Below are 23,097 nucleotides of genomic sequence, written 5' to 3'. Positions count from 1 at the left end.
TGGCTCTGACGACTGCTCATGGCACACACTCCACAAAAGACATAACGTAGACACGAGAAGGCTGTCCGAACAGCAAATGCAGCACAAAAGAACAGCTTAAACAGGCAAAAGAATCACGTTTGACCGGCGAGTTGCAGCGTTGAACAACGTGCGCAGCCTGAGAGCCTGACGTGATGATGATGATTAAAGGCCTCCCCTTTGAATCGGGGTGACGGCATGCGCCATCTTGGCTACCTTAATAGTTCGAGTTTAAATTTTGTCCCTCAACTCGGATGTCTTTTTAATTTTGCCCAGCCGCTACTCTTGGCTGGGATGTTATTTTATCGACTTCTCTGCTTTTCCTCCACCAATACTCCAGCCACTGCTTAGTAATACCTACTGCTGACCAGTTAATGCTTCCATCAACCGCGAAGCCCAGCGCCTCAGGAAGTGTGACGTTCCCCCCATTTCTATCCGGCTGAATCTTTTGGCATTCCATGACTATGTGGTCGATTGTTTCTTTATTTATGTCGCATCCAACACATGCCTCATCCTGTGACGAATATTTGCTCCTGTAAGTTAGAGTTCTCAAGCAGCCAGCCCGTGCCTCAAAGAGCAACGCACTACCTTTATTGTTGTCATAAAAGTTCTCTTTCCGGATCTCTTGTTTGCTTGCCTTGTAGATTCCCAGCGATTCCTTCTTTTCCATCCTCTCTTTCCACATGAGCGTCTCTGTTTCCCTCACTTGCTTTTTAACTGGCCCCCTTTGCTTATTTGCCGCGGTCAAGTTATATTTAGTCGCCAGCTTTCGCGTCCGCTTCCGCCATTGGGTGTCCACACTTTTCAGGTATGTATATTCGACCGCGTGCGTCACCTAGCGGAAACATCGCAAAGCGGCGTCACTACCTCCCAATGCAGCCGCTGGGCGGTGATCACACTTCTAGTATTCTAGCCACTGTAGCCGCGTCGCCTGCTACGACCGCCGCCATTGCGCCTCCCCACCACAACTCGACGGTATGCGAAGTGCGCTGTGCAACGCGCGTGTGATGCCCTGATACACCCGCAAACAAGTGCAAGCTAGGGAGCTTTTCTTCTTATTGAAGCTTGGACATCTTTTAGAGTTAATTTTGCCTTAATGCAGGCAGAAAGCACATATTTCATGTAAGCTGACGGCTTGCGCATGAGTTTTGTGCTAGAGGCAGACGCTGACTCTTTATGTTGAAAACAAACCCTACGCCGGATACCACAGAGGGGATTCTAAATCTATATCGGTGGTGTCGTTTATACGCTTTCTTTGTTAGTGTTAATCATTATCTGAGGCTTTTACGTTCTAAAACCACGCCTCATTGCAGGACTGCGGCAATTCTGACAATCTGTTTCTTTTTCTTTGCCTGCGATGACACAGTACATGGGCCCCTGGTGTTTTACGTTCTTCAAAATGAGACCACCGTGGCCTAAATCGAAACCGCGATCCTTGCGTCAGCAACCGAGCACCGTGACCACTGTACCATTGAGGCGGACGCCTTTTTTATTGCTTTAAGTATTTCTGCACGATCTACTCATTCCATAACTTGACTTGTTTTTTTTAGCGACATAGCGTGTTCATTCTACACAGCGGTGCCCCGTCTTGTCTTCATGCATCTTCTTTGTGTGAACGCTTCGCGAGTACAGTTTCCATAAGCACTTCTTTATGATCTTACAGTATTCATAAATAAATTATTTACTTAATTAATAACTCGTGCAGAAAGAGTTTAAATACTGACGGTGTGTGTGTGTGTGTGTGTGTGCGTGTAAACGCCTGCCGTTTCCCCTAATATCATCCAGTGTAGAAATAATTTATTCTTGCGCATTAGTGCAGTGCTGACAGAAGCAATTCAAATTATACGCTCTATGGCAGAATTCACTGAGGAATGCCACTAGTTGCTTCGCAGTGGTCGTAAATGATAAAAAAAAACAGCAACGATTGCGTAATGATTCGAGACAGGACGAAAAGAAAACTTGAAGTACAGGAACACTGAAAAACATTTTTGAACTGCACACATTCTTACAAGGATCATCACACCAGCATAGAAGGCGTACCTAAACCAAGGAAAAGATCGTAGAAAGAAAGAACCTGCGTGGCTTTGTAATGGTTCGGGTGCTCGAACGGTTGGTAATCGAAGTCCGGCCGCAGGGGCCTCACTTCGATGGAGATGAAATGCCGGAGTTCTTAAACTTAGGTGCAAGTTACATAAAAACACCTGTTCAAAACTTGTGAAGTCTTCCAATGTATACCACGACTCTCGTGATCATATGGTGATTCCGGAACGTACACACACTCTTCAAACTGCATTGGGTACGACACCTCCGCTGCGCAAAGCTAAATTCCCACAAATGAATATTACGAAAAAACAACAACAAAGATATCATCTGCAGAGAAACACGTGTAATGTATATTTCATGATAAAGTTCTCATCGCAAATAGTGAAACCAAGAATGAAGACAGTATCAACCAAGAGCAGCAAGCAATGTTTACGAAGTGAAATACGCGATTCATGCACACGAGAATCAAGCATACACCCGTCAGCGTGTCTGTTGCTTACACAAAATTGGTGCCGGCACAAGTTATGCATGCGGAATACCGGCTAGAAACTTACGCTGTGAATGGATGATCTGTTTGTCGGATGCCACTTGTCATGTTTGATTTTCACTGTTGAAAAGGCCTTCATTTCGGGTCTCTTGGGAAACGATACAGCTTCCAGAGTTTCTGCGAGGTATAGTGCCCTGCGGCACGCAATACACGCTATGGTGACGGTAGCGAGCGCATTAAACCGGAGAAAAGCGAGCGCCGGCACAATTATACTCGGGCACAGCGAACACGCAGAAGTGACTGAGAGGAGTCAAAATGGCGGCCATGCAGCCGCTGAGGCCGAGGAGGTGGCACCTGCCCTTTCAAAGGCTGACACCACACCAGTCGCTTTTTGGTCGCCAGTCGCGAATGGTCGCGCGACCGCTGCTAGTCGCCGGTGTGCACCAGCCTTAAGCGGGGACGCGCGCATCGAGGCACTCTATATTCCGGTAGAAGAAGCCCAAGACATTTTTAGTACACGCTAGCCATGAAACACATTTTGGACAGATCGTACAGCACAGTGTATGGAAGATAAGAACGTCAATGCATGTCCACATCCCCTTCAACATCGCTGATATATACAACGGTGGCTACATGCTCAGAGCGGCCGCTTCGAATGCGGGAGGTCCCAGTGCTGACCAGGAGAGAGAGAGAGAAAAAACTTTATTTGCGCATAACGCGGAGCATTCCAAATGGTCGGGCCCCTATACCAGGGCTCTGCTGGTCCTAGCCATCATCTATACCCGTTGGCCAAGCCAGCGCTGATCAGCGATGGCCGAGCTAGACAGCAGTGCCTCGAGTAACCCATCAGTTTTTTTTTTTTTTCATTGGGTAGAGGAGTACACCGACCTGGCGCTGGGTTGTTTATATTTGGCTAGGTTCTGTTTGGCGTTGCATAAACTGTTGCCAGACTGGGAGGGTCAGTGTTGCCAGACTGCTGCCAAATTTGGCAGAGAAATTCATTCCTGTGGTTGTGGGTTCTCCGTGAGAGTTTGGTGTCGTCCGTGGTGCATGATGATGGATGGTAGCGCAGACAACGAACACGGACAAGAGAAGGCACATAGACACAACACAGCGCTAACTTTCAACAACAGTTTATTACACGCAGATCTCCGTGGTGTATGCGATCCACCACGCCAACGTCGCACGTGCGTAGCTCTAAAAACCATCAAATATAACCACCGCGCGTGTTCCAATACTTTACAATTTTATATTTTTCAATCTTTTTTTACTTTTTCTTTCTTCCTTTTATCCCATGTTACCACAAACCCTATCGCGAATACATGTAATCAAGTTCCTTATCTGTCAACACCACTGATGGGCTGCTCACACACGTGTCACCTAGCTCTGCAATTCTGCCGGCCTCCAATACCAACCGCGTCATCTCGTGCCTACTTCTATTGATTATAACCGTTTCCTTGAATTTCGGTGTGCACTTACATCTCTGGCAATGAAGGGAAAGAAAACCATCAGGAACAACACTATTTACTTTGTTATTGTGCTCGCGCAAGCGATCGTTTATGCATCTACTGGTCTGACCGATATAACACTTTCCACAAGTAAGTGGAATGAGGTATACAACACACATGATGCACTCCACAAATAGGTTTCAATGTTTCTTTTGGCATACATTTGATTTTCCCTTCATGATTTTCGTTCATGTACTGCGAGATCCTTCGGGTGTTGTAGCCCTCATCGTCAACGCCGTGTGCAAGGCAAGAACGCTCAGTTTTTCCATAAGGAACAAGATTCTACCAGAGGATGTTCGAGCGCTCTTCGGAGGGTGTACCCCTTCAGATGGGCACAGAACGAGGATCATGAAAATTCAGCGCTCAGAATGGCTTCGACAGGTACGCCTTTTCAGAGCCTACCTACGGGCGCAGATGCATCGAACTTACGAGTCATATGCAGCGGAGATTCACTTTCGAAAGCATCTACGTCTGGCAGACCAAATGATAGAATTCCACTGGAAGCTTCAATTACGACTGTTACGTGATTTGGTGGACAAAGTGCGCGTGAGTGCAACCTCCAACGTTCATGTGGCAGAAGGCATCTGCCTACCGGACTTTGTACTAGAAGTATTGGGACTTGGGCCAAAGTTTGCCGTGCAACCTCAAAAGAACAAGCCGGAACTCGTATCAATTGTACGTCAAGTGTCGAAGCGGGTTCCCGAGGATCAAGCCACCAGGATCATCAACGAAGGTGTGGACGCTTTAAAATTGTGTAGGCCTCCATGCCGCAGTTTGCCTCTCAAACGCGTGGAAACTTACTTGACACAGCATGCTCTGAGTGTACTTCCAGTCGATAAAGAAGGAGGGTTTGCGGTTTTCTCGCATGATGAATTTAAAGAAAAGGCTAAAAGTGCTATTACGGCAGTGTTCAGCGAAAAGAAAAGTATTTCGATTGAAAAAGTGAGGGGAAAAGCAATAGAACTTTGTAAGAGGATGAATCTAGAAGGTGTGCTTAGCGGTATCAGAAAAAGTAAAAATGACAGTCTGGATGTGTTCTTTAGTGCTAAAACGCATAAGGAAGGAGTACCGTTCAGAGTGATAGTGTCGGAGAAGGACACGTGGCAAAAAGCTGTAGCTGTGTATCTGCAAAGAACATTAAACTTGCTTGACATAAATGACCCCTTCCTGACAAAAAATTCGGAACAGGTGATAAGTTTCGTCAGGGAACGAAAAAACATAGGGTTAAAAGCGTTTTCGGCTGACATAAAAGATCTGTACTATTCTCTGCCACAATCAGCAGTATTAACAAGTGTTGGCGAATGCATCGATGAGTACGGTGCCGTTAGATTTAGCTCACAAGCAGGTACGTCCGTCGACAATTTCTTAGAATTACTTAGGTTTTACTTGTCGTCAACGTTTATTGAAAACAATGGTACCCTGTATCTGCAAAAACAAGGAGTATGCATTGGCTCGTGCTTAGCACCAGTTTTAAGTAATTTGTTTTTGGCTGAAATGGACAGGAGGCTATCAGGACGCCTAAATGAATACAATGTTGTGCACGTATTTAGGTACGTCGATGACTTTTTAGTGTTTATCAATGACAGAACTGCAGATTTTGCTACTCAATGTAATAGCGTGTGTAGCGTTTTTCGTGAGGGGCTTAACCCACTTGAAGTGACTTTTGAAATGCCATGTGACGGAAGGCTCAGATTTCTTGACATTAACTTTCAATTCTCAGATGAAAAGACATGCTGGTGTTACGAGCCCAGAGCAAGTAAGCCTTTACTACAGTTTCACTCAGCGCATACTAAACTGGTAAAACGAGGCATTGCGAAGATGTGCTTGAGTGAGGCACTAAAGAAGTCCTGCCGGTGCCTCATGAATGAAAGCTTCAGACAACAGGTCTCGAGGCTAAGCAATGCCGGGTACCCCAAGAGCCTCGTCGTGTCCGTTGCTGAAGGATTGCACAGAAAAGTGCTGGAGAAAAGATGTGAAAGGATGGATAGGGTGAGCTCAAGAAAGGAAAGTTTTGCCGTAATTCCATACATGCATAAGGTTTCTCACAGGATAAAAAAGATTGCGGAAAAATGTGGCACTGACGTAGTTTTCTCGGCACCCAATAAGTTGGTGAGTCTTTGCAGAAGCACAAGACCAGACAAGGGAAAATCAAATGTATGCCAAAAGAAACATAGAAACCTATTTGTGGAGTGCATCATGTGTGTTGTATACCTCATTCCACTTACTTGTGGAAAGTGTTATATCGGTCAGACCAGTAGATGCATAAACGATCGCTTGCGCGAGCACAATAACAAAGTAAATAGTGTTGTTCCTGATGGTTTTCTTTCCCTTCATTGCCAGAGATGTAAGTGCACACCGAAATTCAAGGAAACGGTTATAATCAATAGAAGTAGGCACGAGATGACGCGGTTGGTATTGGAGGCCGGCAGAATTGCAGAGCTAGGTGACACGTGTGTGAGCAGCCCATCAGTGGTGTTGACAGATAAGGAACTTGATTACATGTATTCGCGATAGGGTTTGTGGTAACATGGGATAAAAGGAAGAAAGAAAAAGTAAAAAAAGATTGAAAAATATAAAATTGTAAAGTATTGGAACACGCGCGGTGGTTATATTTGATGGTTTTTAGAGCTACGCACGTGCGACGTTGGCGTGGTGGATCGCATACACCACGGAGATCTGCGTGTAATAAACTGTTGTTGAAAGTTAGCGCTGTGTTGTGTCTATGTGCCTTCTCTTGTCCGTGTTCGTTGTCTGCGCTACCATCCATCATCATGCAACCATACCAACAAGCCCAAATCGCCACCCTCCGTGGTGCATTTCGCGAGTGCATGAGTGACGCTGGCCGTTTTAATTAACGGAATAAACCACACCTTGCAGACGTCGATGCGCGTTCTCTCGCTGTGTGCGCTGCTGTGCAATTAAGAGATCGTGTCTCGGGGGAATGAAAGACGCGTCGTCCGCCATGCATTTCGCGAGTGCGATGATCTTGTTCGCGAGTGTCCGTGCGACGTAATTAACGCAATGAACCGCGCGGTACAGAAGTCGGGGAGCGTTCTCTTGCTGTGTGCGCAGCTGTGCACTTAAGAGAACGCGTCTCAGTGTTAGGGTCGACGTGGAAAACTGAATACAGTCAGAGCACGTGGTGCGCTGCCCCCTCCCCCTTCTTTTAAATGCGAAGTATTTCTTAGCGAACTTCAGCGACTTTGAGCATATCTATCTATCTATCTATCTATCTATCTATCTATCTATCTATCTATCTATCTATCTATCTATCTATCTATCTATCTATCTATCTATCTATCTATCTATCTATCTATCTATCTATCTATCTATCTATCTATCTATCTATCTATCTATCTATCTAGCCGCCTACGACGTTTAGCTCTCCTGGCCGTTTAGATAATGGTATCGATAGCAAACTTGGTATGACATAACATGACTGTATGAAGAACGTATTTGACTAGTCATAACATGAAAATCATGACATGTATGTCATGAATGTCATGATTTGCATTCATGGACCTGCAGCTCTTGCGGTAATTTCGTCCACATGGCATGTTTCGAAACTGGTATGGTATGTCATGATTGCATGGCGAACACAAGCGGCAGACTCTAACATGAAAATCATGACATGCGTGCCATGTAAAAACATGACTACGTTCCACGTTCATTGTGCGCTCACGGCCGTTTCGCTAGCATCACATATACGAATTTGGTATTACGGTACATGAATGGATGACGAAGGTGTATGAATGGTGCAAACATGATAAACATGAGATGCGTGTCATGTAACAACACGACTACATGCCACGCTCATGATGCGCTCATGGCCGTTTCGCTAGCTTCACATGTAGCAAACTCGGTATTACGTGACGCCAATGGATGACGAAGGTATGTGACTAGTGCGAACATGATAATCATGAGGTGCGTGTCACGTGAGAACATGACTACATGCCACATTCAAGAGGCCAATACATTTCGACGTGACGCGGTGCGCGTGCTTGCCGGCGTTGCCACGCCAGGCGCCGGTCCGGTCCTGCCATACTTTCGCAGGCGCGTGCCGCGCTGTGTTGCTTTGACGCATGCGCGCTTCAGCGCGTCCGGCGTCCCTCCATCATGAAAAGAGGGAGATGCAGTGTTCTCTGCGTAACGCATTGGCGCGAAAGGCAGCATGTCGCTTATCGCGCCGGTTGCCGACTGGTCGCGCCGACGGACGCTGGTCGCGCCTGGCGGCATACAATAGAGTGCTCGCGTTTTGCTAACGTAGCATCGCTGTGCCCAGCGTGCGCGCGCGTCAGCGCTACATTGGAGTATATTGGGCGCTTCACGATGCGCTCGTGGCAGTTCTGCTAGCTCCACACGTATCAAATTTGGTGTTACGTGACGTCAATGAATAACTAAATATGACTGGTGCAAACATATAATACTGAAGCGCATGTCATGTAAGAACATGACAACATACCATGCTCATAGCGTGCTCGCGGCCGGTTTGCTAGCTCTACATATACTAAATTTGGTATCACGTGACGTGAATGGATGACGAAGGTAAACTACACATCCAAACATGATAATTATGACACGGAAGTCATGTACGGCATCATTTACCTCCACCTCGTAACGTTGTGCTGATTTTAAAGTGACATATCAACATTTCTCATTCGTGCTTCGCATATCATCGATTCCCATTGTACGTGGGATCTGCCGATTTTTTTTTTTTTTTTTTTTTTTTTTACAGCTTATCGTTCCACGTCGACCACGCACCACGACGGAGACGCTATACGTTACCCCTAGCTGTGTCAGCACAAGACATATCGTTCGTACTCGTGCACATGTGACGAATAAACGTCCCAAGGCTGGCTAATCGGGGTACTTCGGATATGCTATAGCTATATACGCCTGGAAGGCTGGTTTATCAACGCAGTTGGAGCGAATTAAGCGCGACTTGCGCGTACCTGTAAATAGGACCCCGCCGACGAGCCTCCGTCGCTTGCAGAGCCCCACCCACAATAAGCACAAACGACCGAAATTCCAAATAATGCATGCTTATGCGGAGTCCCATTTACTGATACGCGCGAGTCGCGCTTAATTCGCTCCGACTGCGTCGATAAAGCAGCCTTCCAGGCGTATATAGCTATAGCATATCCGAAGTACCCCGATTAGCCAGCCTTGGGACGTTTATTCGTCACATGTGCACGAGTACGAACGATATGTCTTGTGCTGGCACAGCTAGGGGTAACGTATAGCGTCTCCGTCGTGGCGCGTGGTCGACGTGGAACGATAAGTTGTAAAAAAAAAAAAAATGGCAGCATATCCACGGGGTGAATAATGGAGAGTGGGGCGAAGCATCCGTCCGTCTATTCGTTCTTGCTTCCGTCCGTCCATGCGTCCGTCTGTGTGACTGTCCGTGCGTCCATCCGCCCGTCCGTGCGTGCGTCTGTTCGTGCGTCCGCACGTCCATCCGTGCGTCCGTCCCTGCTTTCGTCCATGCATCCGTTCCTGCAAGCGTCCATGCGTTCATTCGTCTGTGCAGCCATCCATGCGTCCGTCCATGCATCTGTGTGTCCGTTCGTCCATCTAGTCAACACTCCAAGTACCACCATCTCGCATCTTTTCATCATATATTCCGCATTAGAAGCACCGCCATCCAGCGGGCATTCCGAGGACTAAACGAGAGGTGGCACACGCACACTTTCTTACGGCTTGCGCTTCTTGTCTACTTCCCACCTTTAACCACCTCGTGTTCATGGTATACACTAGTTCACTGTATTCATGGCACTGCGGCTCAACGCTCGCTAAACCTTTCTAAAACTAAGGAGGTAACACCCAGTGAGTATAACGTAGCAACCTTTTCCGGTCAGATAGTGCTCAATGTACATGCCAATGGCTGCTAATTGGGAATGAGAGACAGGAGGATTCGGCTTTCATTTAATGCGCACGCTGCAAATTTTTTATTGTTCAACAACACAAAGGAGAAATCTCCCACCGGCACCACCTTGCAGGTAAAGGCGTAAGACTGGTTACGCACTACGACTACGACGAGGGACGAACGGGTGCCGCTTTAAGGAGCTTCGCTCCTAAAAAAAAGAAGGGGGGGGGGAGGGTAGCGCACCGCTAGCTGCGACTCTATTCAGTTTTTCCCGTCGTCCCTAATACTGAGACGCAATCTCTTAGTTGCACAGCTACGCACACAGCAAGAGAACGCTCCCCGACATCTGCAAAGCGCCGTTCATTGCGTTAATTACGTCGCACACACACTCGCGAACAAGTTCATCGCACTTGCGAAATGCACGGTGGACGACGCGTCATTGATTCCCTAACTCTTAGACACGATCTCTTGATTGAACAGCAGCGCACACAGCAAGAGAACGCGCCCCCACTTCTGGAACGCTCGTTTTACGTTCATTTTGTTAAATAAAACGGCCAACGTAGCTCACGCACTCGCGAAGTGCACCGCGGACGACACCAAATTCTCACGGAGAAGCCACAACTACAGGGGCAACTTTCTGCATTAAATTTGGCGGCAGTCTGGCAACAACCACCCTAAAGTTTGGGAACTGACTCATGCAACGCCAAACAGAACCTTGCCGGTTGTTTATGTGTTTATGGGTAGTCATCTCGAAAGGGGGCCCTATAAAGCTCTGCAAAGACCCCTTTCTTGGTGAAATAGCAAAGCATTCGCCGCTGCTGTGAGAGGCAGAGAATTGCTGCTGCCAGGCACCTACTGGTTAAATAGGTACGAGCGCGCTTCCTACCTGGTGCTCAGCAGAAGGAAGTTCATGGTCGCTTGGGAGTGCACCCACCCCGTGGAAAATTGGTGACATGGGACCACCGGACCTAAATTAAGCCATGGAGAAAGGTGGGTTAAGCTCTTTCTATATGTGCATACACTTGAAGTCCGTCTAAGGTGCAATATTCCCGCTAAAATTTCATTCTAACACATAAATTTCAAGAAAGTGTACTAAGAAAAGGCAACATAATTGTTGACAGCCTTTAAATAATATTTGGCAACCTTTAAATATAGCTTTTTCCACACTTTTTAAAATCCGCAACTACGGCCTAGATGAAGATATACATCTGTAGAATAGCAGAGTTAATGAATAACTCTGTGGCATAGTAGCACAGAACCGCAGCTTGTACCACTCGGATGGCTGATATGACAGGAAACAGCTGGCCACTGGCATCCGAACACAAGTTCGGTGAGTAAAAGAAACATTACGACGACACAGAAAGCACAATGTCGTGTCCTTTGAACGGTTTTAAACGTCTGTGACCCTCTAAGAAGCTCTCGCACCTGCCTTTATTCGCACTCCCATTCAGCGATCATGTCAGTCTCAGTAGAGGTGTATGGCATCTAGCAAAAATCTTTGTTAGCAGGAAAGGCTACATTATTCCGGCCATGCTTTTGTTCCTTTTGCTACTAATGGGAAGTCCAAGCTTGGTCATATAACCCTCTGGCTGAATACAAAACCGCATTTCATCGATTTGCAGTTTGATTACCGACACCTTAAAAAGCTGTAAAAGTGGCACAAGCTTAAAAGCTGCGAAGGCAAACTTCTGCATAGTCAAAAATCGCAAGTATGCATTAAGGAACAAGGAAGGCAATGTCATAACCAATACGGATAGGATAGCTGAGGTGGTGGAGCAGTTCTACAGAGAGTTGTACACAAGTCAAAACAACCAGGATGATATTGTGGGAAACAATAATAGCACAGAGGAATTCGACATCATATTAGTAACGACGTTGGAAGTAAGAAAAGCCCTAGAAAGAATGCAAAAAGTCAAAGCCGCTGGTCAGCATAAGGTAACAACGGAACTCCTGAAAGATGGCGGAGAAATTGTGTTAAAAATTGGCCATCTTCTATACGAAGTGTCTCTTGACAGGAACGGTACCAGAATCTTGGAAGAACGCCAACATCGTCTTAATTATTAAGGAAGGAGACGTCAAGGACTTGAAAAAAAAAAGGCTGATCAACTTACTGTCGGTTCTCTACAAACTATTTACAAAAATAATAGCTAATAGAATCAAGACAACAGAGTTCAATCAACTAAAGGACCAAGCAGGATTTCGTACTGGCTACTCCACACACAATATACCATACTCATACTGTCAATCAGGTAATAAAGAAATGCACGGAATACAACCAACCCCTATACATAGCCTTCATAAGTTACAAGAAGGCGTTTAATTCAGTCGAGACATCAGCAATAATGCAGGCACTACGAAATCAGGGCATCAGCGAAACATATATAAACACCCTGGAAGAAACCTGCAGTGGATCCACAGCCACCATAGTTTTCTATAAAAAGTGACCGAATCCCGATAATGAAGGGTGTAAGGCAGGGAGACACTGTCCATCCAATGCTATTCCCGGCGTGTTTACAGGAGGTTTTCAGGACTCTACAATTGGAAGAGTTAGGGTAAAAGTAAAAGGAGAGTATCTTAGTAACCTGCGATTTGCTGATGGCATTGCCTTAATGGGTAAATTAGGGGACGATTACAAAACTGGACACGAAAAACAGACAAGTAGGTCTGAAAATCAATATGCACAAAACTTAATCAATGTGAAAGAGTCTCAGCAGAAAATATCGCTTTGTTCCAGTGCAGAGATACTGGAAGTTGTAAAGGGATATGTCTACTTAGGAGAAGTAGTAATCGCGTAGCCAAACCATGAGAGTGAATTATCTATAATAAAGATGGGGTGGATCACATTCGGCAAGAATTCTCAAGTCATGAATGGTAATGTGCCATTGACCCTCAATAGGAAGGTATACAACAGCTGCATCTTGTCAATACTTACCTACAGAGCAGAATCCTGGAGTCTTACAAAGAGGGTTCAGCTTAAATTGAGCACGACACAGTGAGCGATGGAAAGGAAATTGATAAGTGCAACCTGAAGAGACAAGAAGAGGGCAGAGTGGGTCAGGAAACAAAGCAGGGCTGAGGATATCATGGTTGAAATCAAAAAGAAAATGATGGGCCGGGCACGTAGCACGTAGGCAGGATAACCGCTGGTCATTAAGGGTAACTGACTGGATTCCCAGAGAAGGTGAACGTACAAAGGAGAGACAGAAAGTTGGGTGGGCCGGTGAGTATAAGAAGTTTGCAGGTATAACGTGGCGATGGAAAACACAGGACTGGGTTGAGGGGCGGTTCATGTAAGAGTCGTTTGCCCCGCTGTGGGCGTAGTCAGGCTGACGATGATGATGACACCTACCTCGCGGGCTGATCTAAGAATCACAGTATCTGTGTCGCAGTATCTAAGTACTGTTACGCCTGGGAGTACACACTGAACGCCAATGGCTTTGCAAAGGCAATCTATGTCGAGGCCAGCGCTCGAGCCCGCCTGACGTAATTGACTCAACGACGTCATCAAGCGGCGGTGCTGGTCTGTCACGCAACTCACAAGCGAGCTCCCTCAGCCCACGAGCCCGTTGAAGAAATCGGTGCCTTACACTCTGGCGAGTCTTACGCAATGCGTGGCAACATACCTCGTCCTTGTTGCAACCACGCGCAGCGGCGGGTCCCCGTTGGAGGATTCTGATATCTCGGCCAGTGGCGCTTCTGGTTGGACGTTTGGTGACTCAAAGGGTCCACCCGGTGCCTTAAAAACAGTCCTTTGGCGCGTCGCCAGCAGTAGACCTGTGTGTCAGAGAAGACATCTCGGCTCTTCGAGTCCCTAAGCTGTCGGCCCCAGTGCCGAATTTGTAACGCCTCTATTTCTATGCTGTACATAAACCTTGCCTTAAAGGGCCACTCACCAGGTTTGACAATTTTAAGCTGACAAGCGCAATGCGTAGACGAGACGTTCATGATGACGTCTGCCAAAATTTGCAACGCTACGCGCCGCGGAAATGAATCAAGTTTTAAGATGAAAGCTGCTCCCTCTCCCCTCTACCAGCACACGCGTAGAGAATTAGGGCATGACGTAGGCGTAGGAATGGCCCTACGTACACAGCAATGCGGTGACGTAAGTCCTCTACGTAGACGACTCTGCTCTGACGTTGTCAACAGTATACCACGTCACATGGCAATATTATTTAACACAACATGCGTAGTTTATGTATTTGTTGCTTTAAGAGATGATTAAAACTTGAAATAAATAATGAGACGCAATAAAACATTGTGCACGCTTTTCTTACATTTTTTTCCCGTGAAATGCTACGAGATGCGGGGCTAATGTGCCAGCGTTTCGCATGCGTTCGGGTCCCCGCGGTCAGCGCATTGAGCAGACGACCACCGTGAAACGCTCCTACGCGTTCGCGCACTCATTGTGCTCATCTACTCTACCGCGTCTAAACCAGCGTTTCCAAACAATCCCGCAGAAACAGGCAGAAGACCACAAAACAACGCTGGTCAACAAAGCAACGCCGCTCGCGTGCTCGGGGGATGGACTTGTTTGGGCACGTCATGCGCACGTCACCTCTTGGTCGGATGCCGGAGAGGGTGGGGAAGAGCTTTGGCTTGCGAAGGCTACACGGAGGAGTGGCAAGGGTTTCGAGCTCGCCTCCTCTCACCTTCGCTTCGCGCCGCTTCACAAAACCTGTTTTCTCCGTTGGTAATGAACCGATCCGAAAAGTTTTTTGTGGCAAAACGCTCCCCATCGGACACTCAACAACTTCCACTGTCTAACTAAAATTCAGTATGGGGCCTGGTGAGTGGCCCTTAAACTCAATGTCGTCTCATCCGCTCGTCTATCAGCTCTGCGCAGAAGCAGTCACGAGCTGAGTAACACACGCTACCAAACGGCTGGTGACCGTGTCAGTGGAGTTCGAAGCAGTGGCACCTTCGGGACCATGTTGGCGTCTCGCCTTCGTAACAGTACATAGATACACTGTTCGAGCTATAGCAATAGCCTGCCATGAATTGTGAAACTTGTACCACTGCACGAAAAGCTACATTTAGAGACTACCTTTGGATTAGGGACCCCTTTGCCTTTTTGCATGCTATAAAACAGCCATTATTTTTAGGCTGAAAATATTGCTGTGTCACTTAATTGAGAGTTCCGTTGCTTACAGCTTGTAGAGCATCAGGCATGTATTTCCAAGGCCAGTCGGTTGTAATCCCACTGACAGAAAGCCCATTTTTTTTTTACTAATTTAGCTCCTTTGAGCGTATGTCATAATGCTTACACTCCATCATAACGTCCTGCAACGCCATCGTAACGTACTGTAACGTCAATAGTTCGCCACATGAACGCCGATTGAACCAGGAATGCTCACAATTTTACTTCGATGGGAAATACCGGACTTCTTCGCTTCCCGCCTCTACAGGGTTGCCTTACCACCACATTTGAATATACGCTGCATACGTACACTAAAAGCAGTCCAAAAAGACAGCCATACTGTATTTGTCTAACCAGAGCCTAATATTACCGAGTTTTGCGACGCTGTGGCACTGCAACGGAAATTTTCGATACTATACTGTTCTGAAAGGCTGCTCCAGAGTCTCGCCACGCTGACTACGCGTTTTCGTCTGCTAGCGGAGGCTTGTTGCGCCTCCAGCGCCACGAAACCGGAAGCTGCCCTGGAGCCACACGGCCGGTCAACTTATGCAAGGAGTTTGGAAACTTACCTGGTACTAATAATGTTGGCCTCAAGTGCGTAAAATACAATTTCAACTTGCACTTGTTTGGTTTTAAGTATAAGAGTCAACCTGCCAGGATTTCTTGTCCTAGCAGTAGATTGACTAGATCGTTGTTGGGCGACGTTAGCGGTCACTTTTTGTCGTATTTAAATATAAAGTTTTTCTTTTTTTATTGATGTGATGTAACGAGATGTTATTGCACCATTAGGGCGCCGGCTACTCCTTATCCCTTAAAAGCGTCTGGTAACAAAGCTCATGTAAAGTTCAAGTTTCCAAGCGTAGAAAGTCCACAGCAAATACAATATATAATTTACACAACACTTAGGACATGAGATTTCGAAACAACTTCTTCATCAATATCAAGCTAATATTACGATTCCTTTTTTATGGGACAAAAGCATGCTAGCTGCCGCTAATGTGACGAACGATCTTATAGTTTGCGCTATAGTCAGACAGACAATTTTTTCCGAGTGGTAGGCAGTTCTTTTAGAAGAATGTACATCACCAGATTTAGGCAGCGGCACCACCTTTCCAGCCTTTGAGCCAGATCGTAGTGTGGACGTCTGTAGCGAAACTTACAAAACTTTTTACACCTTGCATTTTAGGGGCGAAACTCCGCTTAGTCTAACCTTGTCACTGGTCACGCGTAACCGAGAGAAAAAGAGACGAGAAAGAAAAGAGGGCAAATGAAATGGATGACCATTTCTCGTCTCATTTCCTAGATGGCGTTACTCTGCCACTACTCTCCAAAGTGCCGCTATTCTTTGATTGGCTGCTGCGCGCGCTTTGCCTGAGTGCGCGGAGAACGAGTGCCTCTTCCAGTCTCCTGGATAGTCACCGTCAGTGGCGGATCGTTGATTGGGCGTTGACGAAGCAGAGCGGCGGGCTTGTTGAAGACGCTTGCGCTCGCCTTCCTTGGCTTGCATGTCGTCGGTGTTACCCGAGCACCATCTGCACTTTCTAACGCAATCGGATGCATGCACGGACGAATGGACACACGAACGGACGTTTCGCCCTACTCATGATCATCGACTATATTCTTTCAATCCATCTCTACGACTGCGGCTACCCTCTGGTCTTTCTAGGGAGGTAGGTACAGCGTTGTGCCGTCTGCGTCTGGGCGTAGCCTTCATCAATGCCTACTCATTTAAGATAGGGATTTCGCGTCATTGCATTTCGCGCCGACAGCGCGAAATGCAATGACTTCGCCGTCGATGAGACTATTGAACACATCTTATGTTACTGCCCGGAATATACAAACGAGAGGCTTCACCCGCGCAGTGTTTTAAATCAAATGGACAGAAGTGATTTCACTGTCGAGAAAGTATTGGGACCATGGCACTGCCCATCCGATTTCCGAAAGGCAACGAAAGCACTGTTGCGTTTTCTCAAAGACACCGGCCTGTGTCATCGTTTGTGATGCTGAAAATATTACGCGTTGACCCAGTCAGTGACCTTTTCTCTCCTCCTCCAGAACATTCCTTCCCCTCTCACCTTCCCCAGTGCAGGGTAGCCTTCCGGGCCTCAGCCCTGGTTAACCTCCCTGCCTTTCTCCTTGTGTTCTCTCTCTTTTGTATTTCTCTATTTCCCAAAGATTTGTCCAACATATTGAAATCTGATTGTGGTTACATTTCTGATCAAGAAGGTGTTCATACACCCCTAGGAAATTTTCCGTGTGGTATTTCGAAAGCTACGGACGGTAAGTCCCCTACCTTTTGAGATGATGTATTTCTCGCTTTTTGAACAATTTGCAGTTTTGCGAAAACTGATTGTGGGTACATTTCTGATTAAGAAGAAGCTATAGCCTTCACAAAGTTTGTATTTTTCGGTGTCTGAAAGATTTGGAAATCTTGTATTTTTTGGTTTCGTTAAGATTAACCCAATTTTGACCTAACTGACCACGGGTGTACCCTCACCAAGAAAGTAAGACTACACCCTTTAATATTTTTATTTTTACGTTTTATAGATTAGCCAAATTTTTATACTAGCGAGTGTGAGTGCGTTTCTGGATGTTGAATTTATTAATTTCAGAAAACCTCACCCCATTTAAATGCTACTGATAGGGGGTGCATATTTGACTAAGAGGGTACGCTTAGAGGCTTGGAAATCGGTGAAATTCGCGAAGAGACTATCTTTTTACTTGTCTGGTGATAGGCCATTTTGTGCTCACATATAGTATATACCGTCCCGTTCACACAGAAAATAGATCACGCGTGGTGAAATGTTGCGGGTAAGAGCTTTCATTCTGTATTTGAAATCATCCATTTTTTTAATTGACATTCCTGATTCTCTGTAAAACATCAGGTACGCAAATGTGTTCCGTGCACTCAGATAGAATTCAGTTTAATCGAAGCATTCGGAACCACCTAAACTGCCACGAGAGAGCATGCGTTCGAACAAGGAATTCACACGTATTACGATGGTTCCACTCTTCGCGATCACCGTCGGCCCACATTGTCACGTATAGTGTTCGTGACGTTGGGGGAGCCAGCAGTCGGTGGCTTCAAGACGTACGATGTCGCATGTTTTAGCCGTCTCATGCACGGCTTGATGCAACGCAGGCAAAACGACGTACAGCAAAGCCACCTGCAGCACACCGAGCGTGCTCTCGCGCAAAAAAGAATGCTTCTTCCCTTGGTATTCGAGAGCCTTCATGATGATGCCAAGTGCCGGGCACTTCAGGGCTCCGAGCTGTCTGTCGTATGCTTTCGTCGCTTGGCGTAACGTAGGCAGGACCACCTATAAAACGAGAAAGCAAGCAAAAAAGTAGAGAAAAAAAGGAAAGGGAAGAAATAGGAAAGAAAAATATAAATGACTTGAAGTAGTGGAAAGGAGGAAAGAAAGAGAAAACCATTGAAAAACATAGAAGGCTGCCTTTTTTTTATTGTGAATAAAACTGACAAGTTGTTTAAAAATATGTATTGCTAAACATTTTGGTATTATGAGCAAATTATTTCCTATAAGACACCACTCGTTTCATGACGTATCCCCCATGGTATAGGTTGCACCAGGTTAAAATGGTGAATCAATCAATCAATGAATCAATCATCTTTGCACTTCCTTCAGGCTGGGCACCACAACTAGTTTTTTAGGGGGGGGGGGGTGGGGGGTGGAGGACTTCTGCCTGCCAAACCAGAAGTCAAGCTACAAGCAATACGTGCTGTACTGAAAGCGGCGAATTGAGTCGGTCGTCGATAATAATGTGATCTGTGGCTTATGCATGCCGGCAGTCATACGTGCGCATGCCGCTTTGACCGTTCGAGTCTTATTGCTGCTGACCACAATCTCAATTGTTGGCGTTCATTCGCCCAGGCCTATAAGAAGATTCTGAAATAATTAGGAGATTCTGAACTGGCGTTCAAGTCGGCACGTCAATAGGGGTATTTTTGTGGTATATTGCCGTCACCTGTAATAGCAGCAAAACACTAATACTGAATGCACAGAAAGATATGAATTGTCTGATCAGAAGTTTCGCAAACTGATCTACAAGATCATTCAATTTTTCTGCACAGCGCCATTGCTTAAAAGGTTAGTTAATTAGAGGTTCTTAATTGGAAAATAAGAAGAATACAGGAATAGTGTGACAAACTACCGCTAATACTCAGCAACATGCATTTGGTCGTGGCGTCATAGAGCGCGTTGGCCTATTATTAGGGTTAGGCTAGAGAGAGCTGAGGCGCCCTGTGTAGGGCAAATTAGAACTGTGTACGTTTGGCATTGTTGGTACAACATGGCTTAAATTGAGAATTTCGCTCTCGGTCTAAGCTTGATATGACAAATATGCAGTCGAGCCGGCGCAGCCATCATCATAGAACATCACACAGGACCAATAAGAAGACCAAACTAAACAGACCGGAAGTACGTTTGTCCCGTTCAACTCTCGTTTGCCTTATTTTGTACTGCGATAGAAAAGATGATACATAATACCGTGGTTCTCGCTTTGTTTTTGAACCTAATCGCGTGCCTCACTTCTCCTATTCGCGAGTCACAACTCCCTCCCCCCCCCCTCTGTTTTGTTTTTGTATTCTTTTTTATCTGATCTCACTTCTTCTATCTCATGCACTGTCTATTTTATCCCCATCTCCCGCGAGTGTTTCGGTTTAAGTGTCCTCACTGAGGCAGTTATCGTGCACTCCGCCGCCATTTCGCTACCCTTTACCTCCAACATGCCAGTTTTACAGCGAAAGCTGTTATGAGATCACTTTTCGGGTCACGCACAGTTACATGTTGTCCACCGCCGCCGGTGTCCGTTACCACGTCGCGCGATATTAGAAAAAAAAACTTGCACCAACGACACAATGACGCTTGAACCCGGGTCCACTAGGTGCCAGTCCAGTATTCTACCACTGAGCTACACCGGTGCTTGTGACTTGTTGTCAAACTTACCTGAGGCAAGCTTGATGTCAGGAGAGCAATCGCGTCTTATAGAGCGTTTTACAACAGCGAAAGAACAACCAGTCGTCGCACAATGTGATTAGCGTAACGAGTGGGCCGTCCAATGATCCAACCCATTACAAAAGCTTGTTCTTGTTTCTCTATTAACTGTGGTGCATACCCATTTCCTTCATAATTCCTCATCGTCGTCAGCCACGGCATGGACAATTGGCACAAAATTCCTTGCAAGTGTTTAGCGCATACCACGGTTCTCAGAAGAATGACGAAAAATAGCATAGCGAATGCCACCCTACTACCAATAAGTTTATTATTAATGCCCTGGTGGGTACCAAGCAAGTGTGCTTGCAGTAGTTACCCATTGAGTGTTTTGAAAAGGCTCTGAAAGGCGGTTCTTCTAGCTTTCGCTGCGACTGTGATGCGCCTGCCGCGCAGGCCTGGCGTTTTTTTTCTGGTTCTTTATTTTTTTAGTGGCTAAAGCATCCCTTACCTTACCGACTCCCACCCTCACCGTACCCCGAGGCACACGTGACCAGTGATACATGATCATCGAAGGCGGAAATCTAAGAATAACTTCGCTGTAAAAGACAACCACGTAACACGACTACAAGTTACAGCACGGCAGTCTCGTTAGTATACGTTTGGTTTCGCACGATCCGCGTTTCGTCAAACCACTTTTGAAATGTTCACGTTTTTAATATTAACAATTGTAAGGATTTTTTCCTCCCAGAACCTCGATATAATTAAAAAGAGACGCTTTGATGAGGGACTGCGGAAATCCGCTTTTTTTTTTTCATTTTAGTGTGCTGCCCTCGGCCGCTTTGGTAGGAGCCGGGAAAACCGGTACTGCTTCAACGAAAGCCTCCGATACCAGAAGGTGTTTTGCGACTTTCCCGCCAGGGGAAGAGCACATGCGCTGGGGCGTCATGGAAAAGGTTGATTCCGACTACAACAGGTACCTTAATCTAAGCCTATGGGCCTACAGCATTTCGCTGCCATCGAATTGCGGGCGCTGCGTCGGGGTTAGATTTTGTGACCTTCGGATCAGCAGTCGAGCACTGCAGTTCTAGATGACCACGGCGGGTCAGTATCCGTTTTCGTCGTTATAAAACGCAATGTAGACGTATATCTACATTAAGCAATTATGTTGACTTGTACGAATAAATAAACTCTCCAGCCACGTTTAGTCGTAGTTTTTAATGTAATTGGCCGCACGTTTCGAGACTCATAATGTCCTCTTCTTCAGAGGGTGATCCTGTTTATTGGACGATTGCGCAACTTTGTTGTAAGTCCTGAGGTTTACGACTCCACGCGCAGCGTGCCACTCCTACGTTGGTACAAGCCCGACCGCCGCATCGTGGGCCCTCTGGACAGTTGATCCCCGACATCGAGGCTCTTGATGGCGGATAGCCACTTAGGTTCTTTGGATTGGTTCTTGTCCCGTAACGAGAGGCAACGTCAGAGCACGTGGTATATACTAGAGAATTTGTTGCAGTGCTTTCAAGAACTATTGAAATAAATGTCGGGATAAATATTACGCAATAAAGCCGGGCTGGGATACGAACCTGTCTGCAGTAGTCTGAGAGTTAACGCCTGCGCTCAATTTCCCCAATTATATTCGTATAATTTTACCCACCCAGGCCGATATATTTCTATCATGTTGCTGCTTGCGGCTCGCAGCTTCACGAGACGTTGTGAACGTTTTTTTGTGATGTTACACGAACGGTGGTGACGTCAGAGCGTGCGACAACAAAGCCGAGAATCCCTTTGACACGCGCGTCACGCCGTCGCTCGCTTGACCCCTTCGTGTGAACTCTCATGACTGCTGAGAGGGCGGTATACGTTGATGCCACGCACCACCAGGTAGCCCCCTATCGGACATCATCACCATGGTGCTAGGATTAAGCCTTGATATATAATGCGGGCTTCACACTCGCCACGCCCCCCTGGCATACAAAACAGGGAGCTTGACTTCGTCGCCTCCTCGACTGCATTTGCAGTCAAGAATACTCTGCGAACGTGGGCTCACATACAGGGTCGTGTACATTGGCGGAGCTCGAATACTACGCGACCCTCCGAAGCACAGTACTTAACAGAAATTCAGGATATAGAATGCGTGTACTTGTTAAGAAAGAAAATGTTTTCCAGGAAGAGATCGACTATCTGCAGAATTTCCTCATGAAGGATGTGTAAACAGTTTAAGTAAACTTAGGGTGCACGTATATCATCAATCAGGCGCAATTTAGGAACGAATGACTCGCGGCATGTAAGTGACAGACAACTGAAAAATTACCCGAACTTGCCCAGTCATGATCCATGATCAGCAAAACAAAAGTAAGTATGAATACATGCCCTGGTAACGCCTCGAAAAGAGGATAACTTATCGAGATCAAAATAGGCCATCTAATTATCATCCCGTTTACGATAATTGTGCGGAATACGCAAAGCTTCATTGCCAGTGCTCTTTTTTTTTTGCGCGCTGGTATATGATGGCACCACATTAAAATGCTGTTAGACAATAGTTACTTGTAAAAGGAAGCTCTAGTCAATAAGGACGTTAGAAAACCGCTGTGTGCTTGCTGTGGTAGTTCAGCACATATTAGGGCACCGCACTGCAAAGTTTGTACACGCTGGTTCGATTACCGCATGGCTAAGGCGGTCTCATTATGGAGGGGGGGGGGGTAGGTTAGATCAGGTGCATGTTAAGAATCCCCTTGGAGTTCACATTATTCTGGAGTTCCCCGATACGGCCCACCTCATTATCATATCCCGGTTTCGGCCTGTAAAACCGCGGACTCTTATTCAATACATCATCATCATAACGGTACATTTTGTCGAGCAAAGGCCTCTCCCACGTTCTGCCAGTCAAGCCAATCCTATGCTTGCTATTCGCTCACTTTATGCGACCAAACTTTTCAATATCATTGCCCACCTAGTCTTCAGCCTCACCCTCGCGTACTTTGAATTTTGTCTGTCAGTAATAATGACCAGTGGTTATACTGCATACGCGCTGTATACATTCCCTGCCTGTACACACGCATTCTCGATATCGACTAAGACGCCAG

Source organism: Rhipicephalus microplus, chromosome 5 (assembly GCF_043290135.1).
Source record: "Rhipicephalus microplus isolate Deutch F79 chromosome 5, USDA_Rmic, whole genome shotgun sequence".
NCBI classification, from domain to species: domain Eukaryota; kingdom Metazoa; phylum Arthropoda; class Arachnida; order Ixodida; family Ixodidae; genus Rhipicephalus; species Rhipicephalus microplus.
Note: the sequence above shows the minus strand (reverse complement) of the source record.